The sequence below is a fragment of the Ovis aries genome, chromosome 10, assembly GCF_016772045.2.
Source record: "Ovis aries strain OAR_USU_Benz2616 breed Rambouillet chromosome 10, ARS-UI_Ramb_v3.0, whole genome shotgun sequence".
In the NCBI taxonomy this organism is placed as follows: Eukaryota; Metazoa; Chordata; class Mammalia; order Artiodactyla; family Bovidae; genus Ovis; species Ovis aries.
In genome coordinates, this window is record NC_056063.1 from 37,248,565 (window position 1) to 37,271,112 (window position 22,548).

Here is a 22,548-nt window from a genome sequence, read left to right on the forward strand (position 1 = left end):
GAGAAGACTCTTGAGAGTCGCTTGGACTGCAAAGAGATCCAACCAGTCCATCCTAAAGGAGATCAGTCCTGGGTGTTCATTGGAAGGACTGATGTTGAAGCTGTACTTCAGTACTTTAGCTACCTCATGCGAAGAGCTGACTCATTTGAAAGGACCCTGATGCTGGGAAACAATGAGGGCGGGAGGAAAAGGGGATGACAGAGGCTGAGATGATTGGATGGCATCACCAACTCCATGGACATGCGTTTGGGTGGACTCCGGGAGTTGGTGCTGGACAGGGAGGCCTGGCATGCTGTGATTCATGGGGTCACAAAGAGTTGGACATGACTGAGCGACTGAACTGAACTGAACAGTAGACTAGTGAAGGGAAACAACAAAAATAGGATGATGTCTATATCAGAAAATAAAACATACCCAAATGTTTCAGCAGACTTCCACTGATACCTGAGAATACTTAGAATACTAAGAATACTTAGTGCAAGATAAGCTGGAAAATGTAGGTTTATTTTATCTAATTTTTCCAACAGGGCCTATTGTCATCCTACTTAAATCCACGAGGTGCATGTTAACTACATCTTACATAGATGTCTACATTTTTGCTTTAGAATTTTTCCAATCAAACATAAGTGTTTTATTACTGAGACTAATAATACTTAGTCTCCCACCACCATCTTCAAGAACAGAAAAATAGAGCAGGTTGAGCATGAAAGTTCAGAGATGACAGAAGCAGAGAAGAAGAAGACATGACTCCCATTTCAGCCATTGCCCCAGTATGTAAAACAAAAAAAAAATATATAGAAAGTCTGTGTAAAAATCACAAGTGCTTTATCAAAAATTGTCATGGTGATCCTAACTTGAATTGATAATTTGAATTGATTACAACCCTGAGGGATTCAATATGTAAGAATAGATTCTGTTGAGGGTGGGGACAGTAGACAAAGAATTATCAGCATCAATAATGGAATATTTACATTTGATAGGAAAGAACATACAATTGCAAACATAGATCTCTAAGTAAGATGGAGTTAAGTGTGAGGATCTTATCTCTTCATTCCCACACTGCTATTACCTACTCAAATGCATGGAATAACTATGAGACACTAACAAGACTGCACTATGTTTGCTGCTGCTGCTGCTAAGTCTCTTCAGTCGTGTCCCCATAGACATGTCTCTTCGTCTGTGCAACCCCATAGATGGCAGACCACCAGGCTCCCCTGTCCCTGGGATTCTCCAAGCAAGAACACTGTGTTTAGATAAGATTAAAACATTTAATGATATGGAAAAAGTTCATAATATATTGTTAAATAGTAAAATACTATTACAAACTTATGTGTTCATTATGATTATTATTCTTTCCTCTGTCCCTTGTAATTAAAGAATATTTACTTAACTGTTGAAGATATTTATACTTGGGTGAGTATAAATTTTGTTTTCTCCACATATTTCTGTTCTGTGATATTAAATAAGTGTATATTGTAAAGTAAAATAATAATAATAATAACTGAAAAGAAATAAATAAGTATATATATGAAAATTGTAATAAAATTCAGCATGTTTTTTAATAGTAGTAAGTACTTGAATTTTTCTAATTAACACTCTCAAAGTTATTTTCCCCTTCAATGACCCATGTCATAGAAATTCTTTCCTGTGTTTCTGAGAATTGATCATGCTACTGCTTCACATATTGCACTTTTTCAACCACGACCTAATGAAACTCTTTATTTGGGGTCAGAGAATGAGACACATTCTCTTTGTCTCAGGAAAACTTATAAATGAAGCCACTTGGTATTAAGGGCCTGAGATAGCTCCATTCTTGTTTAACAGGAGTGATTACTTGCATTCTGAAAACAAAAACAAAAACAAATGAGTCTGAACATTTTATAAGTAAGACAAGCCACACAATATGCAATTTTGAGTGTTCCTGTGTTGTAGATACTCCATAATGTGATGCAACCTGACATTACAGAGATCAGCTTTTTTTTTTAATTTGGTGCTGTTCTTAAAATGTTTTGTAGGGAGTCATCATGTAACATGAACATTTATCTTCATATTACAGTGACAATATATTTGTAAATCACCTAAGTACTGAATTATATTTGCATTTATTGTTTTTTGTAAAACAATTGTTAAATCTTTTATTTTTATAATTTACATATAAGCTTATTCATACACATACTAACAATATTAGCAACAATGTAAAAGAAAAAAGACTAAAATTTTGTAATCACACATCTACTGTAAACACACTGAGGAAAGGATGTGATAATTAAATGCTTTGGGGTATACCATAAAGATGCTACTAAGAGGACTCGTTTCCATTTTAGAATTTCTATTTTCTACTCTAATGAAATCTAGGTGGTATACAAGGGAAAAATACTGGTTTAGCCATTGAATTTATTCAGCAAATAGCTATTGAGTGCCTACTATGTGTTCAGTTCAGTTCAGTCGCTCAGTCATGTCCGACTCTTTGTGACCCCATGAATTGCAGCATGCCAGGCCTCCCTGTCCACCACCAACTCCCGGAGTTCACTCAGACTCATGTCCATCGAGTCAGTGATGCCATCCAGCCATCTCATCCTCTGTCGTCCCCTTCTCCTCTTGCCCCCAATCCCTCCCAGCATCAGAGTCTTTCCAATGAGTCAAGTCTTCGCATGAGGTGGCCAAAGTACTGGAGCTTCAGCTTTAGCATCATTCCTTCCAAAGAAATCCCAGGGCTGATCTCCTTCAGAATGGATTGGTTGGATCTCCTTGCAGTCCAAGGGACTCTCAAGAGTCTTCTCCAACACCACAGTTCAAATGCATCAACTCTTCGGTGCTCAGCCTTCTTCACAGTCCAACTCTCACATCCATACATGACCACTGGAAAAACCATAGCCTTGACTAGATGGACCTCAGTCCGCAAAGTAATGTCTCTGCTTTTGAATATACCATCTGGGTTGGTCATAACTTTTCTTCCAAGGAGTAAGTGTCTTTTAATTTCATGGCTGCAGTCACCATCTGCTGTGATTTTGGAGCCCCCCAAAATAAAGTCTGACACTGTTTCCACTATTTCCCCATCTATTTCCCATGAAGTGATGGGACTGGATGCCATGGTCTTAGTTTTCTGAATGTTGAGCTTTAAGCCAACTTTTTCAGTCTCCTCTTTCACTTTCATCAAGAGGCTTTTTAGTTCCTCTTCACTTTCTGCCATAATGGTGGTGTCATCTGCATATCTGAAGTTATTGATATTTCTCCCAGCCATCTTGATTCCAGCTTGTGTTTCTTCCAGCCCAGCGTTTCTCATGATGTACTCTGCATAGAAGTTAAATAAGCAGGGTGACAACATACAGCCTTGACGTACTCCTTTTCCTATTTGGAACCAGTCTGTTGTTCCATGTCCAGTTCTAACTGTTGCTTCCTGACCTGCATACAGATTTCTCAAGAGGCAGGTCAGGTGGTCTGTATTCCCATCTCTTTCAGAATTTTCCAATGTGTTAGGCCTAGCTATAAACTTCAGGACTGCAACATTAAATAATAACTGTGCTCAGGAAAATTTCATTTTTCTTTTCCTTTTCCCCCTCTTTTAAATAGAGTCTATGTTTAGATCAGATTTAGGTTACCAAAAGTGGAAGATACAAATATCACATATACTCTCTTCTGCCACACACACACACACACACACACACACACACACACACAAAACCTCCCACATTTGTTACAATTGATAAACCTACATTGACATATCATATCCCCCAAAGTCCATGTTTACACTCACTCTTGGTGTTGTCATTCTATTGGTATGAACATATTTTATGAGTTTATAATGATATATGTCCACCATTGTATATCATAAAGAATAATTTCAGTGCCCTAAAAATCTTCTATGTTGTGTCTATTTATCTTTTCCTCCCTCAAAACTCTGGTAGCTACTGATTTCTTATTGTTGTTCTATCCATAGTTTTGCCTTTTCCAGAATGTAATATAACTGAAATCATACTGTATAAGTTTATTTTTTTGTACTTGATAATATTCATCTAAGTTTCTCAATATATATATTTTAATCTTGATAGCTCTTTTCTTTTAGTGCTGAATAATATTCCATCATTTGGATGTACTACTGATTATTTATCTGTTCAACTACTGAAAGACATCTTGGTTTCTTCTAAGTTTGGGCAATTATTAATAAAACTGCTATAAACATAGGTGTGATCATAAGTTTTCAAATCTTTTGGATAGATATAAAAAATGAGATTGTTGAATGGTATGGTAAGACTATATTTAGTTTTGTAAGAAACTGCCAAGCCATCTTTGAAAATAGCTTGTACTGTTTAGTTTTCATAATAAGGAAATGATGCCGTCATAGAATGAATTAGCAAGTAGTTCTTCTGCTTCTACCTTATGAAAGAGATTGTAGACAATTAATCCAACTTCTTGCTTGGAATATTTAGTAGAATTTGCCACTGAACACTGATAACTTCCCTTGTGTTGACATTGCTCTGGTTGAAATTAATATAACTACTTCTGCCCTTAATGTTAACATGCCTTGCCTTTGTCTATTCATTTACTTAAAAATACAAAAACAAGCAAAAAAAAAAAAATCAGGGGTTTTATTCTAACCCTATAAACAACAACCCACAAGGGAGGTTATCCAGCGCTTGTACAGTAGTTGAAGTGGTCGTTAGGGACTTAGGTTCTTTTTTATTTTTATTTTTTAAATTATTGAAATGTAGTTGATTTCGGGGAAAGAAATGGCAACCCACTCCACTATTCTTGTCTGGAAAATGCCATGGACAGAGGATCTTGGCAGGCTTCAGTCCATGGAGACACAAAGATTTGGATACAGCTGAGTGACTGAGTACACATAGTTGATTTAGAGTATTGTATTAATTTCCAGGGTACAGCAAAGTGAATCTGTTATACATATACATATAGCCACTCTTTTAAAAATTCTTTTCCTAGATAGGCCATTACAGAGTATTGAGTAGCATCCCCTGTGCTCTAAGGTAGGTCCTTATTAGTTATCTATATTACATATAGTAGTGTGTATATGTCAACCCCAATCTCCCAATTTATTCCTCCCTGCTTACTGCCAGTAAGTATGTTGTTTTTCTATTTCTGTGACTCTACTTCTGTTTTGTAAATAAGTTCTTTTGTATAATTTTTAAAGATTTCATATATTAACAAAATCATATGATATTTATCTTTGTTTGGCTTACTTCATTTAGTATAACAATCTCTAGGTCTATCCATGTTGCTGCAAATGTCATTATTTGGTTCTTTTTTATGGTAAAATAATATTACATAGTATACATGTACTAAATATTCTTTATTCATTCCTCTGTTGATGGGCATTTTAGATGCTTACATGTCCTGGCTACTGTAAATAGAGCTGGAATAAACACTGTGGTGCATATATATATTTTTGAATTATGGTTTTCTCTGGTTATATGCTCAGGAGTGAGATTGCTGGGTGATATGGCAGTTCTATTTTTAAGGAACTTCCACATCGTTCTCCACAGAGGTTGTCCCAATTTGCATTCCCATCAACAGTGTAGGAGGATTTCCTTTTTTCCATATCCTCTTTAGCATTTATTGTTTATAGATTTTTTTGATGATAGCCATTCTGACAAGTATGAGATGATGCATCATTGTATACTTGATTTGCATTTCCCTAATAATTAGTGATGTTCAACAACTACTCACATGCCTCTTTTCCATCAGTATGTCTTCTTTGGAGGATTTTCTGTTTAGCAGTTTTACCCATTTATTGATTTTTATTTTTTCACATTGAGCTGGATATGCTAATTGTATATTTTGGAAATGAATTCCTTGTCAGTCACTTTATTTGCAAATGTTTTCTCCCATTCTGTGGATTGTTTTTTTCATTTTGTTTATAATTTACTTTGCTGTGCAAACTTAATTTTAGTTAAGTACCATTTGTTTATTTTTGCTTTTAGTTCCATTACTCTAAGAAGTGGATCAAAAAAAGATCTTGCTACAGTATATGTTAAAAATTGTTCTGCCTGTTTTTTCCACTAAGAGTTTTATAGTATCTGGTTTTTAAGTATTTAATTTATTTTGACCTTATGCTTGTGTATGGCATTATATTAGGGAGTGTTCTACTTTCATTATTTTACATGTATCTGTCCAGTTTTCCCAGCACAACTTATTGAATAAGCTCTCTTTTCTCCATTGTATGGCCTTGTCTCATTTGCATAGATTAGGTGACCTTAAGTGTCTGGGTTATCCCTCTGAGGAAGTTTGTTTCCTGGAATGCGTGGCTACAACAAAACAACAAATGAATCAGAGATGGCAAAGCCCATCAATATATTGTAAAACAATTATCCTCCAATTAAAATAAAAAATAAAAAGTAAATATTAAAGTATCATGAAACAAAAGAAAATGAAATGACAATGATGCAAAATTAATGGGGCAAAAAAAATTGAAAAATGGAGTTGAATCAGTCAATTAAAAAATAAAAACAAACAAAAATCTCTCAGCAAACAAAGGTACAGGAGAATAGAGCTTTATGGAAAAATTATATCAAATGCTTAAAGAGGAATTCTATCAAACATTTACTCTTTAACTATTCCAAAAAATTGAAGAGAAAGAAAATTTCCCAATCTCATTCTATAAGGCAGGAATCATTCTGATATCAGCAGGCAAGTTCAGTTCAGTGCAGTAGCTCAGTTGTGTCTGACTCTTTGTGACCCCATGAATTGTAGCCTGCCAGGCCTCCCTGTGCATCACCAACTCCCAGAGTTCACTCAGACTCACGTCCATCGAGTCAGTGATGCCATCCAGCCATCTAATCCTCTGTCGTCCCCTTCTCCTCCTGTCCCCAATCCCTCCTATCATCAGAGTCTTTTCCAATGAGTCAACTCTTCACATGAGGTGGCCAAAGTACTGGAGTTTCAGATTTAGCATCATTCCTTCCAAAGAAATCCCAGGGCTGATCTCCTTTAGAATGGACTGGTTGGATCTCCTTGCAGTCCAAGGGACTCTCAAGAGTCTTCTCCAACACCACAGTTCAAATGCATCAACTCTTCAGTGCTCAGCCTTCTTCACAGTCCAACTCTCACATCCATACATGACCACAGGAAAAACCATAGCCTTGACTAGACGGACCTTAGTCGGCAAGGAAATGTCTCTGCTTTCGAATATGCTGTCTAGGTTGGTCATAACTTTCCTTCCAAGGAGTAAGCGTCTTTTAATTTCATGGCTGCAGTCACCATCTGCAGTGATTTTGGAGCCCCCCAAAATAAAGTCTGACACTGTTTCCACTATTTCCCCACCTATTTCCCATGAAGTGATGGGACCGGATGCCATGATCTTCGTTTTCTGAATGTTGAGCTTTAAGCCAACTTTTTCACTCTCCTCTTTCACTTTCATCAAGAGGCTTTTTAGTTCGTCTTCACTTTCTGCCATAAGGGTGGTGTCATCTGCATATATGAGGTAATTGATATTTCTCCTGGCAATCTTGTTTCCAGCTTGTGTTTCTTCCAGTCCATCGTTTCTCATGATGTACTCTGCATGCTGCTGCTGTTAAGTCGCTTCAGTCGTGTCCTACTCTGTGTGACCCCAGAGACAGCAGCCCACCAGGCTCCCCTGTCCCTGGGATTCTCCAGGCAAGAACAATGGAGTGGGTTGCCATTTGGTACTTTGCATAGAAATTAAATAAACAGGGTGACAATATACAGCCTTGACACACTCCTTTTCCTATTTGACACCAGTCTGTTGTTCCATGTCCAGTTCTAACTGTTGCTTCCTGACCTGCATACAGATTTCTCAAGAGGCAGGTCAGGTGCTCTGGTAGTCCCATCTCTTTCAGAATTTTTCACAGTTTATTGTGATCCACACAGTCAAAGGCTTTGGCATAGTCAAAAAACCAGAAATAGATGTTTTTGTGGAACTTTCTTGCTTTTTCCATGATCCAGTGGATGTTGGCAATTTGATCTCTGGTTCCACTGCCTTTTCTTAAACCAGCTTGAACATCAGGAAGCTCACGGTTCACATATTGCTGAAGCCTGGCTTGGAGAATTTTGAGCATTACTTTACTAGCATGTGAGATGAGTGCAATGTGCGATAGTTTGAGCATTCTTTGGCATTGCCTTTCTTTGGAATTGGAATGAAAACTGACATTTTCCAGTCCTGTGGCCATGCTGAGTTTTCCAAATGTGCTGGCATATTGAGTGCAGCACTTTCATAGCATCATCTTTCAGGTTTTGAAACAGCTCCACTGGAATTCCATCACCTCCACTAGCTTTATTCGTAGTGATGCTTTATAAGGCCCACTTCACTTCAGATTCCAGGATATCTGGCTCTAGGTGAGTGATCACACCATCGTGATTATCCAGGTCATGAAGATCTTTTTTGTACAGTTCTTCTGTGTATTATTGCCACCTCTTCTTAATATCTAATGCTTCTGTTAGGTCCATACCATTTCTGTTCTTTATCGAGCTCATCTTTGCATGAAATGTTCCCTTGGTATCTCTAATCTTCTTAAAGAGATCTCTAGTCTGTCCCATTCTGTTTTCTTCTATTTCTTTGCATTGATCGCTGAAGAAGTCTTTCTTATCTTTTTTTGCTATTCTTTGGAACTCTGCATTCAAATGCTTATATCTTTCCTTTTCTCCTTTGTTTTTTGCCTCTCTTCTTTTCACAGCTATTTGTAAGGCCTCCCCAGACAGCCGTTTTGCATTTTTGCATTTCTGTTCCATGGGGATGGTCTTGACCCCTGTCTCCTGTACTATGTCACGAACCTCATTCTATAGTTCATCAGGCACTCTATCTATCAGATCTAGGCCCTTAAATCTATTTCTCACTTCCACTGTATAATCATAAGGGATTTGATTTAGGTCATACCTGAAATTTAAGTCTGAATTTGTAATAAGAAATTCATGGTCTGAGCCACAGTCAGCTCCTGGTCTTGTTTTCACTGACTGTATAGAGCTTCTCCATCTTTTGCTGCAAAGATAATCAATACAATCAATATAATCAATGATTTTGATGTTGACCATCTGGTGATGTCCATGTGTAGAGTCTTCTTTTGTATTGTTGGAAATGGGTGTTTGCTATGACCAGTGTGTTCTCTTGGCAAAACTCTGTTAGCATTTGCCCTGCTTTGTTCCCTATTCCAAGGCCAAATTTGCCTGTTACTCTAGGTGTTTCTTGACTTCCTACTTTCGCACTCCAGTCCTCTATAATGAAAAGGACATCTTTTTGGGTGTTAGTTCTACAAGGTCTTGTAGGTCTTCATAAAACCGCTCAACTTCAGCTTCTTCAGCATTACTGGTTGGGGCATAGACTTGGATAACTGATATTGAATGGTTTGCTTTGGAGATGAACAGAGCTCATTCTGTCGTTTTTGAGATTTCATCCAAGTACTACATTTCGGACTCTTTTGTTGACCATGATGGCTACTCCATTTCTTCTGAGGGATTCTTGCCTGCTGTAGTAGATATAATGGTCATCTGAGTTAAATTCACCCTTTCCAGTCCATTTTAGCTTGCTGATTCCTAGAATTTTGACGTTCACTCCTGCCATCTCTTGTTTGACCACTTCCAGTTTGCCTTGATTCATGGACCTGACATTCCAGGTTCCTATGCAATATTGCTCTTTACAGCATCGGATCTTGCTTCTGTCACCAGTCACATCCACAGCTGCGTATTGTTTTGCTTTGGCTCCATCCCTTCATTCTTTCTGGAGTTATTTCTCCACTGATCTCCAGTAGTGTGTCGGGCACCTCCTGATCTGGAGAGTTCCTCTTTCAGTATCCTGTCATTTTGCCTTTTCATACTGTTCATGGGGTTCTCATGGCCAGAATACTGAAGTGGTTTGCCATTCCCTTCTCCAGTGGACCACATTCTGTCAGACCTCCCCCCCCATGACCCGCCTGTCTTGGGTTGCCCCACCGGCATGGCTTAGTTTCATTGAGTTAGAAAAGGCTGTGGTCCGAGTGTGATTAGATTGACTAGTTTTCTGTGAATATGGTTTCAGTGTGTCTGCCCTCTGATGCCCTCTTGCAACACCTACCTTCTTACTTGGGTTTCTCTTACCTTGGGTGTGGGGTATCTCTTCATGGCTGCTCCAGCAAAGAGCAGCTGCTGCTCCTTACCTTGGATGAAGGGTGTCTCCTCACTGCCGCCCTTCCTGACCTTCAACGTGGGATAGCTCCTCTAGGCCCTCCTGCCCCTGTGTAGCCACCGCTCCTTGGACATTGGGTTGCTCCTCCTGGCCACTGCCCCTGGCCTCGGACGCAGGGTAGCTCCTCCTGGGCGCCACCCCTGACTCTGGACATGGGGTAGCTCCTCTTGGCCATTCCTGCGCTGTCACAACCTGGCACTCTCAGCTCCTGCCCCGACCTTGGATGTGGGGTAACTCCTCTTGTCTGCCGCCCTTCAGGCATGGGGTCCTCCTGGCTTTTGCCCCTGACCTCAGAAGTGGGGTAGCTCCTCTTGGCCATGCTTAGTGTGCTGGTCACTAAGTACAAAGCAGGCAAAGATACCACAATAACATAAAATAAAATTATAGGTCAATGTCTCTGAAAAAAATAGATGCAAAATCCTCAATAAGTAGTAGCAAACAAATTTCAACAATATATTAATAGGATTCTATACAATGATGAAGTGGAATTTATCTTAGAGATGCTGTTATGGGTCACTAACCATAAATCAATCAATTTCGTATAACACATTAACAAACTGAAGAATCAACATTATATGATCATCTCATTAGTTGCAGAAAAAAAACTTACAACATTTATTCATGATTAAAAACTCTCCACAAACAGTATTGAGGGAAAAAGTTTTAGTTCTGTCATTTAGTTGTGTCTGAATCTTTGTGACTCCCATGGACTGCACTACACCAGGCTTTCCTGCCCTTCACTATCCCCCAGAGTTTGCTCAAACTCATGTCCATTGAGACTGTGATGCTATCCAACCATCTCATCCTCTATTGCCCCCTTCTCCTCCTGCCCTCAATCTTTCCCAATGAGAGGGTAACAGGTAGGAAGGACAGGGGTCTCCAAACAGAGGAAATAGGCTGCAAGTGTCAAATATTTTTAAATCTCTCTCTTAAGTGGCAGGAGGAAGCAAACAAGTGTTAGATTTTTTTCCCCTTCTCTATACAAATTTAAAAATTTTCTTTTAAATTTATGTGTTGCCATGACGACACTTGGTTCCACCTGAACTTAACTTTTCTCAAACTTTGAGCTAACCAATGCATTTTTCTTATGGAAATGGTTTGTCTTAAGCTATGTTAATAAACTATGTATTAACCCTAGACTCTGTCTTCAAGTCGGTTCAGCCTAAGAATCAGAACTGACTTGACAAAACCACTGTGTTTTAATATGCAAATGTTCTCTTCAGCTGTGTTAATGAGACTGTATTTGCTTGGAAACCTCCTATTCTTCAAGATTAATGCCAATCATTTTATGGCTCACAACTCACCTTGTGCCAGTGTTATCTCAAAATGCATGTTGTGGGTTAGGGGCCTGGTGCCAGTCTCTGAGTTTTGAGACTTTTCCTTTCTCCAATTCCTTTCACTGTTTTGAGACAATTCCTTTCACTGTTAGTAGCTATATAACATCCAGGTAGACTAGCAGGGGGTCACTGTTTCTTCCCCCTTCTGAAGTCTATGTCAGAAGCCTTTTCTATCTATTTTATACTTTAATAAAACTTTATTACATAAAAGGTCTGAGTGATCAAGCCTCATCACTGGCCCCGGGTTGAATTTCTCCCCTCTGTAGGCCAAGAATCCCAGTGTCTTTCACGGCTCAGCAACAACTTTTCACCAGCATCAGGGTCTTTTCCAATGATTCTATTCTTTGCATCAGCTGGCCAAACATTAGAGCTTCAGCTTCAGCTTCAGCATTAGTACTTCCAATGAATATTCAAGATTGACTTCCTTTAGGATTGATTGGTTTTATATCCTTGCCGCTCAAGGGACTCTCAAGTCTTCTCCAATACCACAGTTCAAAAGCATCAGTTCCTTGGTGCTCAGCCTTCTTTGTGGTGTAACTCTGACACTCATACATGACTACTGAAAAAATCATAGCTTTGGCTATAAAGATCTTTTTTCCAATGAAAAGTGATGTCAACAAAAACGGAACATGCTTCAACTTAATAAAAGCCATATATGACACCTCTACAACAAATATTATAATCAACAGGGAAAGCTAACTTGTATTTCCTCTAAGCATAGGAACAATACTAAGATGCTCACTTTTACCACTTTTGTTCAATATAATTTTGTAAGCCGTAAGTACAGCAATCAGATGAGAAAAATAAACTAGTCCAAACCGTAAAGAAGTAAAACTGTCACTATTTGCAGATGATGTAATACTATATGTAGAAAACCCTAAGGACTTCACTAAAAAAATATTAGAATAAATGAATTCAATAAAGCTGCAGGATACAAGATTGATATACAGAAATCTGACATGTTTCTACACACTAACAATACACTATCAGAAAGAGAAAGGAAGAAAACAATCCTGTTTACAGTCGCATCAATAAGAATAGGAATACATCTAACCAAGGAGGGAAGAGACCTGTGCTTAGGAAACTAAGATATTGATGAAAGAAATTGAAGACCCACTAAAAATGGCAAGTTACAATATACTCGTAAATTGGAAGTATTAATATTGTTAAAAATTACCACACAGCACAAGGCAATTAGCAGATTCTCTGCAATCCCTATCAAAATACCACTGGAATTTTTCAGGACTAGAACAAATAATTCTAAAATTGTGTAAAAATTCAAAAGGCTTCAAATAGCCAAAGTGATCTTGATAAAGAACAAAGCTGGAAGTATGCTCCCTGATTTCAAGCTAAGCTATAAACTAAAGTAATTGAAACATTATTATATTGCCACAGAAGAATATCCATAGATCAATGGGACAGAAATAAACCCATACTTATGTAGTCAACAAATATATAGCAAAGGAAGAAGGAATATACAATGGGGAAAAACAAAATCTTCAATAAGGTGGGTTCTTAAAACCAATCTGGATTCTAGCTGTTCACCTTTTTTTTTTTTTTCACTGTAAAGTGAGAAGGAATAGAGCCATTTATTGCTTGCATAATTCTACAGAATGGATTTCAGCATCATAATAATCTTGGAAAGAGTCAGTTATTCTCAGAGGAAAACAATTTCAAACATTAATATGTATAGCAATTTAGTATAGTTTCAAACACCACTTTCATTAAAAATAAACCTATTTCACATTTATATCACCCAAGACCCATTTAAGTGATTTTCATACTCTCACTTCTCCCAAAAGTCTCCCCCATGAAAACTGACACTAACTAATAAAACTTCAGAATTAATCTCCCCTAACTCATCTGTTACCAGATACTGAGGTCAAGTGTCAAAAGCTCCCCTATAACAAGTACCTTACAAAATCCTCTAGAGTTAGTCTTTTCAATAGGATACAGCATATATCTAACCCGAAGATAACTAAATTTAAGAAGCCTTTAAGTGACATTACCACTCCAGTACTCTTGCCTGGAAATCCCATGGGTGGAGGAGTCTGGTAGGCTGCAGTCCATGGAGTCACTAAGAGTCAGACACGACTGAGCGACTTCACTTTCACTCTTCACTTTCATGCATTAGAGGAGGAAATGGCAACCCACTCCAGTGTTCTTGCCTGGAGAATCCCAGGGACAGGGGAGTCTGGTGGGTTGCTGTCTATGGGGTCGCACAGAGTCGGACACGACTGGGGTGACTTAGCAGTAAAGCAATAAGTGACATTAATGGTTGAGTATATAACAAGCTTTGTTTACCCTGTATACCAGAAAATGACATGAAATGGGTGATAACACAGTTCTATTTCCAAAATCTCTTGAAAGATATACTGGAAGTGTGCAGCCTCAACCCCTTCCTGAGACACACTTAGAATTGAATGAAGACAGTGAAGAAATTTGTTGAGAATGACTCTATAAATTTAAATCTGTGTGTGCCAGGCTCATAAATTTGAAATATTAATGAAGCTATTTTCTTATGTCTTCTGATCCCTTCACTTCCTCATCTGTTGAAAACAGAACTTAAAATGTGCTATGTTTACTGCTCCAGGCTAAGGTATGTTAGCCAAAGAGTCTCTTCTAACTTTTGAATGTCAGATGACTAGTCCTTGAGGAGAGGAGAAAGAGCCCACACCAAAAGCAGTATACTTCAAAAAGATACATGGAGAGAGAGAGAGAGTGGAAATGACACTTCAGAAGCAGGAGTGAGAGGGTATGTAAGCAGCAGTGGGTAGATGGGAGTGATTTTCTTTGAAATAAGTCTCTATTTTCCCATCCTATAATCCAGGTCCAAGAGAGAGATATCAGTTCAGTTCAGTTCAGTCGCTCAGTCGTGTCCGACTCTGTGACCCCATGAATTGCAGCATATCTCCCCAAAATTGCCACAATTTAAAAGCAGAAGAAACATACTTTGTTTTCCAGGTAGAACTAGGGAAAGAAGAGGGGCTGTTTTTGTTGTTCAGTGGCTAAGTCATGCACAATTCTTTGCTACCCCATAGACTTTAGCACACCAGGCTCCTCTGTCCTCCATAATCCCCCAGAGTTTGCTCAAATTCATTTTGGTGATGCTGTCTAACTATCATATCCTCTGCTGCACCCTTCTCCTTTTGTCTTCAATTTTTTCCCAGCATCAGGGTCTTTTCCATTGACTTAGATCTTTGCATCAGGTGGCCAAGTATTAGAGCTTCAGTTTCAGTAAGTCTTTCCAATGAATATGCACGGTTGATTTCCTTTAAGATTGACTAGTTTGACCTCCTTATAACTCAAGGGACATTAAAGATTCTTCTCCAGCATCACATTCAAAACCATCAATTCTTCCATGCTCAGCCTTCTACATGAACCAAGTTTCACATCCTTACATATCTACTGGAAAAAAACATTGTTGTCGTTTGGTCTCAGTCATGTTTGACTCTTTACAACCTCATGCTCTGTAGCCTGCCAGCATCAGCTATGATAAACCCTTGTAGGCAAATTGATTTTTGTCTCTGCTTTTTAATACACTATCTAGGTTTGTCATACCTTTCCTCCCAAGGAAAAAGCATCATTTAACTTCATGCCTACAGTGACCATCCACAGTGATTTTGAAGCCCAAGAAAATAAAATCTGTCCTTGCTTCCACTTTTTCATCTTCTATTTTCCATGAGATTAAGAGACTGTAAATTTGAAAATTTGTGTTTCAAACCAACTTTTTCACTCTCCTCTTTCACCCTCATCAAGAGGTTATTTAGTTCTTTTTCATGTTCTGCCATTAGAGGGGTATCTTCTGCGTATCTGAGATTGTTGATATTTTTTCAGTAATCATGATTACAGTTTGTGATTCATCCAGACTGACATCTTACATGGTGTACTCTGCATATAAAGGCTTCCCTGGTGGCTCAACAGTAAGGAATTGACCTACCAGTGCAGGAGACACAGGTCCTATCCCTAGGTCAGGTACATCCCCTGGAGAAGGAAACAGCAACCCACTCCAATATTAGTGAAAGTGAAGTCGCTCAGTCATGTCCGACACTTTGTGATCCCATGGACTGTAGCCTACCAGGTTCCTCTGTTCATGGGACTTTTCAGAAAAGAATATTGGAGTGGGTTGCCATTTCCTTCTCCCAGAGATCCTCCCAACCTAGGGACTGAACCCAGGTCTCCTGCATTGTAGGCAGATGCTTTACCATCTGAGTCACCAGGGAAGTCCTATCTCCAATATTCTTGCCTGGCAAATCCCATAGATACAGGAGTCTATGGAGTTACAAAGTTGGACATGACTTAGCGACTATAACAACAACACCTCTCCATATAAGTTAAATAAGCAGGGTGTCATAATCCTTTTCCAATTTTGAACCAGTCAGTTCCATGTACAGTTCTAATACTGTTTCATGACCCACATAGAGGAGACAGGTAAGGTAATCTAGTACTCTCTCTCTCTTTTTTTTTTTAAATAGCTTTCCACAGTTTCTTGTGATCCACACAGTCGAAGTCTTTAGTGTAGCTGATGAAGCAGAGGTAGATGTGGTTTCATTTTTTTTTCCCCTGCAACATACTTGCTTTCTCCATTATTCACCCAATGTTGGCAATTTGATCTCTGGTTCTTCTGCCTTTTTGAAATCTAGCTTTTATATCTGGAAGTTCTTGGTTCACTAACTGCTGAAGCCTAGCTTGAATGATTTTGAGCATAATATTGCTAGTATGTGAAATTAGCACTATTGTATGATAGTCTGAGGGCTTCCCTGGTGGCTCAGAGGTTAAAGTGTCTGTCTCCAATGCGGAAGACCCAGGTTTGATCCCTGGGTCAGAAAGATCCCCTGGAGAAGGAAATGGTAACCCATTCCAGTATTCTTGCCTGGAGAATCCCATGGACGGAGAAGCCTGGTAGGCTACAGTCGACGGGGTTGCAAAGAGTTGGATGTGACTGAGTGACTTGACTTCACTGATGATAATCTGAACAATCTTAAGCATTGTCCTTCTTTGGGATTGGGATGAAAACTGATCTTTACCAGTCCTGTGGCCACTGTTGCGTTTTCCAAATTTGCTGGCATATTGAATGCAATACTTTACTAGCATCATATTTTAGGATTTTAAGTAGCTCAGCTGCAATTTCATTACCTCCATTAGCTTTGTTTGTAGTAATGGTTCTTAAGGCCCACTTGACTTCACTGTCCATGATGTCTGGCTGTAGGTGAGTGACTGAACCATCTTGTTCATCTGGGTCATTAAGACCTTTCTTGTATAGGTCTGTGTGTTCTTGCCACTTCTTCTTAATCACTTCTGCTTCTCCTACATCCTTAGAGTTTCTGTCTTTTATTGTGCCCAGTCTTGTATGAAATGTTCCCTTGATATCCCCAATTTTCTCAAAGAGATCTCTAGTCTTTCCCATTCTATTGCTTTCCTATATATATTGTTTGCATTATTCATTTAAGAAGGCCTTCTTATCTCTTCTCCAGTGGACCACGTTTTATCAAAACTCTTCATTATGACCAGTCTGTCTTGGGTGGCACTGCATGACATAGCTCATAGATTCATTGAATTATGCAAGCCCTTTCACCATGACAAGGGTGATCCATGAAGGAGGATGAAAGGCTAGTGAGCCCCATAAAAATTAGATCTGCATGAAGAACCTAAGCAGATGATCTTAAACAGTCTCATAGTTTCCTTGGTAAGAGCATAAACATTATTTCTTTAAATGGAACTTTGAAGATTAAAATGAGCAAAGATTCAGGGGCAGCCTATATGCATGGGCAAGTTAGGACATAGCATGGTGATGGATGTAACAGTAAATATCATAATGGGCAGTTCTTGATGAGAACCAGATGGTAATATGTCAGCAGCAAGTAACAACCCAACTGAAAATGACTTAAGAAATAAGGACATTATTATATATATATATTTAATATAAATTTATTTATTTTAATTGGAGGCTAATTACTTTACAGTATTGTATTGTTTTTGCCATACATCAACATGAATCTGCCACAGGTATACACGTGTTCCCCATCCTGAACCCCCCTCCCTCCCCCCTCCCCATACCATCCTTTTGGGTAGTCTCAGTGTACCAGCCCCAAGCATCCAGTATCATGCATCAAACCTGGACTGGCGATTCGTTTCATATATGATACTATACATGTAAAGCCTACACTTGTTTTTTTTCAGATTTCTTTAATTTTTTTGAATTTTGAGCTTCTCAGGTGGTGCTAGTGGTAAAGAAACCCCCATCCCTCTAATGCAGAAGACATAAGAGACATGGGTACAATTTTTGTGTTGGGAAGATCCCTTGGAGGAGGTCACAAACACCTACTCCAATATTCTTGTCTGGAGAATCCTGTGGACAGAGGAACCAGGTGGGCTACTGTCCATAGGGTTGCAAAAACTCAGACATGATGGAAACGACTTAGCATGCAACACAAAGTTAATTTACAATGGTAGGTTCATTTCAAGTGTAAAATAAGGTGATGAGTGTATGTGTGTATGTGTGAGCGTATGTGTATTCAGATTCTTTTACATTAAAGAAATAAAGACATTCATTATATCACAAAACAAAGATACAGAAGCTTTGACTAATTTAGCAGCATGCTATGTCATTGATACCCTAAGTATGTTATATTCTTCTTAGCTAACCTCAGCTATTGGTTTCAGTTCTATCTTTTTTTCCAGGGTCACTGGATTGCTACCATATATCTTGACATTGTATTTATTACACTGCCTCCAAAGAACTATGGATGGAGGTTTGTGACATTGTACAGGAGACAGGGATCAAGACCATCCCCAAGAAAAAGAAAAGCAAAAAAGCAAAATGGTTGTCTGAGGAGGCCTTATAAATAGTTGTGAAAAGAAGAGAAGCCAAAAGCAAAGGAGAAAAGGAAAGATATACCCATTGAAATACAGAGTTCTAAAGAATAGCAAGGAGAGATAAGAAAGCCTTCCTCAGTGATCAGTGCAAACAAAGAGAGGAAAACAATAAAATGGGAAAGACTTGAAATCTCTTCAAGAAAATTAGAGATACCAAGGGAAATTTCATGCAAAGATGGGCTCAATAAAGGACAAAATGGGATAGACCTAACAGAAGCAGAAGATATTAAGAAGAGGTGGCAAGAATACACAGAAGAACTATACAAAAAAGATCTTCATGACTCAGAATCACAGTGGTGTGATCACTCACCTAGAGCCAGACATCCTGGAATGTGAAGTCAAGTGGGCCTTAGGAAACATCACTACGAACAAAGCTAGTGGAGGTGATGGAATTCCAGTTAAGCCATTTCATTTTTTTAAAAAAATATAAATTTATTTATTTTAATTGGAGGTTAATTACTTTACAATATTATATTGGTTTTGCCATACATCAACACGGATCCGCCACAGGTATACACGTGTTCCCCATCCTGAACCCCCCTCCCTCCCCCCACCCCCCACGTACCATCCCTCTGGGTCTTCCCAGTGCACCAGCCCCAAGCATCTCAAATCCTGAAAGATGATGCTGTGAAAGTGCTGCACTCAATATGCCAGCAAATTTGGAAAACTCAGCAGTGGCCACAGGACTGGAAAAGGTTAGTTTTCATTCCAATCCCTGAGAAAGGCAATGAAAAGAATGTTCAAACTACTGCACAGTTGCACTCATCTCGCATGCTAGTAAAGTAATACTCAAAATTCTCCAAGCCAGGCTTCAATAGTACATGAACGATGAACTTCCAGATGTTCAAGTTGGGTTTAGAAAAGGCAGAGGACCCAGATATCAAATTGCCAAAATCCACTGAGTCATGGAAAAAGCAAGAGAGTTCCAGAAAAAAACATCTATTTCTGCTTTATTGATTATGCCAAAGCCTTTGATTGTGTGGATCACAATAAACTGTGGAAAATTCTGAAAGAGATGGGAATACCAGATCGCCTGACCTGCCTCTTGAGAAACCTGTACACAGGTCAGGAAGCAACAGTTAGAACTGGACATGAAACAACAGACTCATTCCAAATAGGAATAGGAGTATGTCAAGGCTGTATATAGTCACCCTGCTTATTTAACTTCTATGCAGAGTACATCATGGAAATACTGGGCTGGAAGAAGCACAAGCTGGAATCAAAATTGCCTTGAGAAATAGCAATAATCTCAGATATGCACATGACACCACCCTTATGGCAGAAATGAAGAAGAACTAAAGAGCCTCTTGATGAAAATGAAAGAGTTGAGTGAAAAAGCTGGCTTAAAACTCAACATTCAGAACACTAAGATCATGGCATCTGGTCCCATCACTTCATGGGAAATAGATGGGGAAACAGTGGAAACAGTGTCAGACTTTATTTTTTGGGGCTCCAAAGTCACTCCAGATGGTAACTGCAGCCATGAAATTAAAAGGCGCTTACTCCTTGGAAGGAAGCTATGACCAACATAGGCAGCATATTAAAAAGCAAAGACAATGCTTTGACAACAAAGATCCGTCTAGTCAAGGCTATGGTTTTTCCAGTAGTCAGGTATGGATGTGAGAGTTAGACTGTAAAGAAAGCTGAGCGCCAAAGAATTTATGCTTTAGAACTGTGGTGTTGGAGAAGACTCTTGAGAGTCCTGGACTGCAAGGAGATCAAACCTAAAGGAGATCAGTCCTGAGTGTTCATTGGAAGGACTGATGTTGAAGCTGAAACTCCAGTACTTTGGCCACCTGATGCAAAGAGCTGACTCATTTGAAAAGACCTTGATGCTGGGAAAGATTGAAGGCAGGGGAAGAGGACAACAGAAGATGAGATGGTTGGATGGCATCACCGACTCAATGGACATGAGTTCGGGTAAATTCTGGGAGTTGGTGATGGACAGGGAAGCCTGGAGTACTGCAGTCCACGGGGTTGCAAAGAATTGGACATGACTGAGCAACTGAACTGAACCTTCTTCCAGAGTCACTGGATTGTTACTATAGATCTTGACATCATATTTATTACACTGCCTCCAAGGAAAAGAAGAGTAATTTCTCCTTGAAATTCTCTTCATTAGAAAGAAAAAAATATATTTAGGCTTCCTAACATAATCTTTTTATTTGTATTTTAAAAGATATGCCTGTATCTAGCTGAATGCAAGGAAAAATCTGTGAATTCCACTGGCAGGAAAGTGAGGTAAAGATTTAGTATAAGGGGATAGAATACACATTTGGTAGGGAAAAATGTTTCAACTACTTCCTCCTCTCTATATTCCAGGACTATGTAGGACATACACCTATGAACCTGAGAAAAAGGGAGGGATTTCATTAACGTGTTCTTCAAGGTTGATAGAATTATTTAAATAAAGCAAAACCAAGCCAAACATGTGTTATATGAAATGTAGTTATATTTCTTACAAAATTATGTCAACAAAAAGACATAATACATTATAGCTGTCAAGATAGAAACATACAAAACCCTATGTACTGTATGCATTTTTGAAATGGACAAATGTGCAAAGATTTTAGGTTTAATTTTAATTGTTATTGTTAATGGAACAATAGGAAAAACAATCAATAAATGACCTAAGGTGCTTTTTCTACTTTACCTGAGCAATAGGATAACTGAGATTAAGACTCTTCTTTCTCTCTGCAGCAATGGGGCTACACTTACAACACTAGCATCTTTCTCATCCTTACAGTATGGTTGCTAGGGAATAGAGGATGCTCAGTTAAATCTAAATTAAAGAAAATCAAATAACATTTTTAATATAAGTTAGCTCTAAATATTGAACAATGTGTATTTATATAAAGCGTTTGTCATTAACCCCAAATTCTAATTTGACTGGATTCCTGTGTGTGTTTTTACTTACTAAATCTGGCAACTCTATCTTAACTGCAGGAGTTGGAATATCCCATGACCGTTCAAGTCTCCAAGTGCTCCTGGGTATTCAGACTTCCCAGAGATCATTTTTCAACCATAGGCACCATAAATTTAAACAATCTGGCCCAGAGATAGCTGCACTGCAAGTTCAGACTGTAACACTTTTCACATATGTGTGTATAAGTTATTTCAGTTATTTCTGATTCTGTGTGACCCTGTGGACTGTAGCCTGCCAGGCTCCTTTGTTCATGGCATTCTCTAGGCAAGAATACTGGAGTGGATTGCCATTTCCCCCTGCAGGGGATCTTGCTGACCCAGGAATCGAACCCACTTCTCTTACATCTCCTGCATTGGCAGGCAGGTTCTTACCACTAGCACCACCTACACTTTACCTAAAAAGGGGAAAACTGCGGAGGTGAAGTCTCCTTTCAATGGACTATATTAAAAGCTTCTGCACAACAAAGGAAAATATAAGCAAGGTGAAAAGACAGCCTTCGGAATGGGAGAAAATAATAGCAAATGAAGCAACTGACAAACAACTAATCTCAAAAATATACAAGCAACTTATGCAGCTCAACTCCAGAAAAATAAACGACCCAATCAAAAAATGGGCCAAAGAACTAAATAGACATTTCTCCAAAGAAGACATACGGATGGATAACAAACACATGAAAAGATGCTCAACATCACTCATTATTAGAGAAATGCAAATCAAAACCACAATGAGGTACCACTTCACACCAGTCAGAATGGCTGCGATCCAAAAATCTGCAAGCAATAAATGCTGGAGAGGGTGTGGAGAAAAGGGAACCCTCCTACACTGTTGGTGGGAATGCAAACTAGTACAGCCACTATGGAGAACAGTGTGGAGATTCCTTAAAAAATTGCAAATAGAACTACCTTATGACCCAGCAATCCCACTTCTGGGCATACACACCGAGGAAACCAGAATTGAAAGAGACACATGTACCCCAATGTTCATCGCAGCACTGTTTATAATAGCCAGGACATGGAAACAACCTAGATGTCCATCAGCAGATGAATGGATAAGAAAGCTGTGGTACATATACACAATGGAGTATTACTCAGCCGTTAAAAAGAATTCATTTGAATCAGTTCTGTTGAGATGGATGAAACTGGAGCCGATTATACAGAGTGAAGTAAGCCAGAAAGAAAAACACCAATACAGTATACTAACACATATATATGGAATTTAGGAAGATGGCAATGACGACCCTGTATGCAAGACAGGGAAAGAGACACAGATGTGTATAACGGACT